General features: G+C 32.4%; 1 protein-coding gene across 4 annotated transcripts in view; it reads left to right on the forward strand.

Moving 5' to 3' along the window:
- The window catches only part of LOC118180950 (uncharacterized), an 833,338-nt gene that overhangs the window by 470,382 nt on the left and 356,799 nt on the right, over positions 1 to 6,157 (forward strand). The gene's annotated exons all lie outside the window — the stretch shown is intronic.

Below are 6,157 nucleotides of genomic sequence, written 5' to 3' on the forward strand. Positions count from 1 at the left end.
TTATATTTTAAGTGTCAGTTTGAGAAAATTGTGGAGTGGGTAGATAATGATCTACCGAAAAGAGTAAATTTTAACCCAAATGCACTGCTTATCAAGCCAAAACACCACTGGAAATGTTTATATTTGGCAAAGAATTTCTAGAACATTTGACATTAGAATCCAATAGGTACAGGTTACAAAATCTTAGCAAAATGAATTTAATCACAATCGATGAAATGAAGGTATTTTGAAAGACCTATATGTACATGTCAGTTGTAGATTTACCATTTAGAAGATGGTAAGGCAGGAAATGATTTCAAATGCAATGACCGTAAATCGTTGGGAAGAGATTTGTATGCATGTACGTATATGCATGCTGTCCACTGTAGTAAACAAACTGTAGTAATTATTTAAGACGAAATTTGAATAAAATTAATTTTTTTTATTATCACTAAGGTTATTTTTAGTAGAAAAAATACAAACATTTTCGTTTAACATCTCTAGATTATTTGTATGCAACAAAGGGTTAAAACACTCAGAAAATCTTTACCTTAAGTATTATACTTATTCCTGTAGTCACAATTAATGAATATTATATTTTATCTTTCAAATATCATTTTGAGCGATTCCATTTCTGTTATTTGTGAAGTAATATAGTTGCTTATTTGAAAGAAAAGTTGCAGTCACTTATGAATAATATCTAAATTCTGATCATTAGCTTCAAGTGCGTGACAATTTAACCGAAACCATTAGGGAGAAGTAAGTCTGGAAGTAGGAATAATTAAATAGTTACTGTATTCATCTGAGTATGGAACTGAATCCTAAGACATAGAAAATTAATTCTAGTTCCGCATGAATCCCCCGATGAATTAAATTCTAGTTCTAACTTGAAAGTTAAATTAATCATGTTAATTGGCACATCGCGCTCTAATAAACAAAGCAATACCGAACAATTAATGTCTTTAAATTGCAGATAGTTAATTTTAGTCATATACGCGTGAGACCTTCTCATCTTTTATTATAATTTCTAAAATTTAGGCTCGTATTTATAAATAAGCATTTCCTTAATAGAATAATTTGAATATACATTCAGATGTTTCCTCTCTTACTTTATTTATGCTTATTGAAGAAATGTTATTTCATCAAGCTAAGTAGTAACGCTAAAGAAAAATTAATTGCAAATTAAATAGAAGCAGGCTGTGACAATTAAACTCTTAGGAGGTTGTATTACGTTTAATTAAGTATTCTTAAAAGCTTCATGGAGTCTTCATCATGTTAAGCATTCTTACCTTCCTAAAACCTATTTAATCCATGTTTTCTCTAATGTGGGAAGGCAATTAATTCGAATACACGAGGTTTTCTAACAAAATGTTGAGGAAAACAATCATTAGCTTTAGAATTGTATTTCAGAATCTTTAAGCCTTGGGAAGAAAAATAAAACCAGCAACGCTTCTAATTACTTCTAAGACGGTAGTCCTCAGTCTTTTCCACTTCACAATAGCTAATGATGCTGGGGTATGTCATACGCGTCTATTAAACTCAGGTTTTGAGAGAATCCACAACAATTTTAAGGCCAGATAAATGGCACTAGAAATGACTTTGGCGAAAATATTCCAAGTAGCTCTTTAATTGTAAATAATTAGGGCTATAGAAGTGCTTCGTATGTTTTCGCTTTATTTTATTCTTCACTTGCTGTTTATGAAATTAGTTTTGCGAATGGGGAAAGATGATATAAATATTTGGTGGTGATCGACTGTGACCGTCATAAAAATATGCAATTACTTTCATATCTACAGTTTCAGCGTCAATGACTTCGCTTGCCGCTATTTTATCATTATGAAAAAGTATTAGTGTATTTTTTATTTTACTAAGTCTCTCTGTTTGTTGTTTTGTTTGCTTACTTGGATTAAACCTTGAAATTAATTCGATCCTGCGATCGACCAGACTTTTTTTAAACTTTTTGACACTGCTTATTTGTCATCACAATACAATATTTCACATGAATTTTTTATTCAATATATTAATTGAATAAAATATTTTATTATTGATGTATATGAATAATCAATTAATATATATTAATATATTAATTGAATTTTCTGCAAATTTTTCTCATATATCTCAGTTTATTAATCAACAAAATAGTAATCATCATCGCAGAGTTTTGATCTTTCTGTGTTATCATATCTATTCTGTTAAGTAGATCAAACAAGCGATATAGAAATGTATGCTTTCGGAATTTCTAACACGTATTACGGAATTCCGGTGGGTTGAAAATTGCTAGTTGATTTAATGATCGGGCATTGTCAACAACGGTGGATTTTCAAAAGGAAAACTTTAATTCTGCACTGTTAGCAACCGCATTTTTTTAACTTATAAGGTATTTCTCTCGCTTTCCTAGCTTACCTTCGTGGTGTAGTGTGTCTGTACGCTTGGGTCGGTATTCCAGAGGTCCGTGGTACGATTCCCGGCGATGGCGTTTGCTAATTTTTCATCTCTCTGGCTTCGAAAAAAAAATCACCTACTGTCTCTACAGTGTCGGATGAAGTTTCTCCACACCCAGCATTTGGCGACTGGGTCCCCTAAAATCCCCAGTCGCCCTTTAAAAGGGGAGTATATAAGGTATTTCTCTCGCTTTTCTAGCGTGCCTTCGTGGTGTTATGGCTCAGCACGCTGGGCCGGTATTCCAGAGGTCCGTGGTTCAATTCCCGGCGAAGGCGATTGCTAATTTTTCATCGTTCTGGCTTCGAAAAAAATCACTTAATGTCTCTCCAAACTTTAAATAAGATTTGGTTTCTACATAAAAAAGAAAATTTTATGAAATCAATACTGTCTTGTGCTATCGGTTACAGCGAAATATTTTGAATGAATGGTGACGTCACATATTACGTATTACACCGCTAATTAGATGGGATAAATTTCCTGCAAAGAGAAACAGTGATTTACTTACTTTCTTTCTTTTCTAAGACTTCTTCTTTTTAAGATTAACTTCACGCTAAGACTAACCTTTTGGTAACACTTACTTTACTAGACTAAAAGTTGTAAAAGATGTAAAATGAAATTAATTAAAATCACTAAACTTTTAGAATTACAGATTGCAATTAAATGTAGTAAAAACTAAAACTTTTTTTTAAAATTTTTTTTATAATATTTTGGCCGCATGCACCTAAAAATAAGACCGGGGTCCTGCTAATAACGGCAAACTTTCAGTCTGTATCGCTCTCTACAAATCTTAGAGAAGGAATATAATTTATTTTTTATGTGTTATTTCTGTATTATCATATCTATTGTTTCTTAAAATTCTGAATCAGTTCCAATGTGAGCTCCCCACTGTTTCAGTTTTAGTTGTATACGACCAAAAATATTTTGATAATTAAAAATAATATAAATATTTTTCATTTATCAGTCTGAGCAAAGACCGTGTAATTTCAAACATATATGTATTGGAAATTTAGGATTTAAATGGTTTATAAGCTACAAAAAATGTACTAAGAGAAAATGAGTAGAGTGGGGACGGAAAAAAAAAAGTTAGCAAAATTTGAATACAAGAGCTCAGATGTGACCATTATTGTTTCCTACAGGTCCTGCATTCCTGCATTTCATTGCTTATATGATGCTTTGATGAAAAAAGCTAACTTTTATTTCTTTCTTGGCTTTGAAATTTGTCCATGGTACTAAACTTTAGAAGTACAGAGAGAAAAGCTATGCTAATACTTCTGTAGTACCTCAGATAATTCAGGTATTGCTGTACCTATCTAACTGTTAACCCCCGATCAAGAACTCTGAGACTCCAAGGACAGTCCGAAGGTCTTCGACGCTTATTTCCCTACCACCAACGTGTCGAGAGGATTTCAGCTGGCCATGTATGTGCCCTTGCTGCACACACACTATATGCTTACAAGTATACATGCCTTCTTCGTGTTTTGAACCCTGGCCTTTCGCTACGACAATTAGTGTCTCTAACAACTATTCCGTATGGGCGACATCATAATCCATTATTTTCTTCCACGTTTCGGGGTCCACCAGCGACCGATTGGTGAAGTCGCCGAGCACTAGTAGTTCGACCTAACCTGGGTTGACTCCAGGTGAATGGACATTTTCGTAGTTTTCTTCATATGTAACGCTGATATGAGCCCGTTTTCCTTAGAAATTCCTCTACAAAGTTAACCCTGTATATGAAATCAGTTCTTCTGCGTTTTGCCTTAAACAAATAAACCAAAACAAAAAAATCCTTCTGCGCGAAAGAGAAAATGTGAAAGTAAATTTTATATGCACAGTACAGATAACAGCGTTTTTGCTATATTAATGTACTATATTTTGTATTTGTTTACAATTGTTCATGTGTTCTTATAAATTGCTTACAAATTTAACTAACATATTTATGCGTCTATGCTATACGAATATTCCGTTTTGCGCGGAGTGTTCAAAGAAGGTGGACTCAAACTTTGCATTCTGAAATACTGATCTTTGGGATCTATGTCCAAACCAGACTTCGGTCTCTGGCGAGAAAATGTTCAACTGGTAAAACTTTCATAATGCTTTCGTAATTTAATTGCAAAAGTAACATGAATATCAGTTTAATTAATTATGTTAAATTAATAATCTAAAAAAAATTAATACTTTATTTTTCAGTAATTAATTAGTGAGTCATGGATTAAAAATAAAGTCCAGTAATTTAAATACATAACGTGCATATGCTTGCATGAAAAATTCACAAAAAAAAATAGTAATTGTTTTATAGGGCCAATTACAAATAAATATGTTATGTATTTAAGAACTTTTAGTTTCTAAAATAAGAATTTTTTTTTTTTTGTAGTTCTCTCATGAATCTTTTACAAATGTTATCAGAATCTCTGAATTGCTATATTACTAAGGCTCTGAAGAGTGACCTAAGTCATTAAACTTCTTTCCGAATAATTTCGAAAATTTTCTATATAATGGTGAAAAAAAGCGTGTATTTAACTTAAAACGTTCTAGTAAAATAACATTTCGTTCTACTAAAATAACATTTCGTTCGTTTTGAGAGCTAATTTTTATATATACAGAATGCTTCAGTTTACAAGACTATTTTGTTTTCTTCTTTAAATCGAACAGTCGGCCACTTGGTAGGTAAGCACTCGTCGAAAGTAGTCAAGCCCATCGGACACTTATAGCTGGTCTTCAACAAGAACCTTCGGATTTAGACGACCAGTATTATAGCCGCAATATAGGGGCTACCTTTCTTTACATATTCACAAATATTATTGCATTTGACAGGATTCGAACCTGGCTTCAACTACATGGCAGACAACTCTGCTAACCACTACGATGAATAAGGGTGCAGCTTGCTTTTGTAAAACTCTTTTCCTTACCCTGAAAAAGTCTGCAACTGCGAGTTGATAGATAGACACTGGATAGATAGACTCTGAGATAAACACTGGATGAAATAAAACCTGTAGCCGTGTTTCTGGAATATACAGTGTAAAGAAATGTTATTTTTATTTGTTAAAAAAGGCCGGTTTTATTACAAATTATTGTTTTTTGTATCAAGATCCATATTAATGTGTTGCAAGCATAAGTGTCTCTAAAAACAAATCAAACAATGCATTTGAGTTCGATTCAAAAAAGTCGACAATAGAAGGCCATGAACGAAAATCAATCGCCTTAAGCAGTTTTGACCTAGATTTTTCAGGTCAAAAATATTTACGGTTTATTCTCAAACTATAAAAAGAGGTTTTCCGAACGTTTATCTGAAAGAAATATGTTCTTCCTGAAAGTAGGGAGAAAAAAAGCAGTTCTTCCTCAAAATGATATATCTACCATATTTTCTTTAGAAAGGAGAATTGCAGAACATTTTGTCACCTATAATGGATAAAAGCAAATTTTAGGAGATTTAAAAATGGTTACAATCTATCTGTAAAAATCTGAAGTTATTTCATATTTTTAATTACTATTGAGAATTTGATGATCGCAATTATATCACTGCTCCCTCGAAAGAAGCCAACATACGTTTAAAATTTATTGAAGTGCTTCTACATTTTCAGAATTTCTTTTTTTGGGTGTCTCTGATCTCATTTCTTACTTTAATATACGATGGTTAAAACAATTGGCAATAGTTTAGGGAAATGTTTCAAGAAAATTTCAACAAAACAGTTCTACACTTTAGTTATATAACTCTGACCGAGTTTCGCTAGGTTAATGT

Source organism: Stegodyphus dumicola, chromosome 4 (genome assembly GCF_044657685.1).
Source record: "Stegodyphus dumicola isolate Sdum_Otavi_A_Nest chromosome 4, ASM4465768v1".
In the NCBI taxonomy this organism is placed as follows: Eukaryota; Metazoa; Arthropoda; class Arachnida; order Araneae; family Eresidae; genus Stegodyphus; species Stegodyphus dumicola.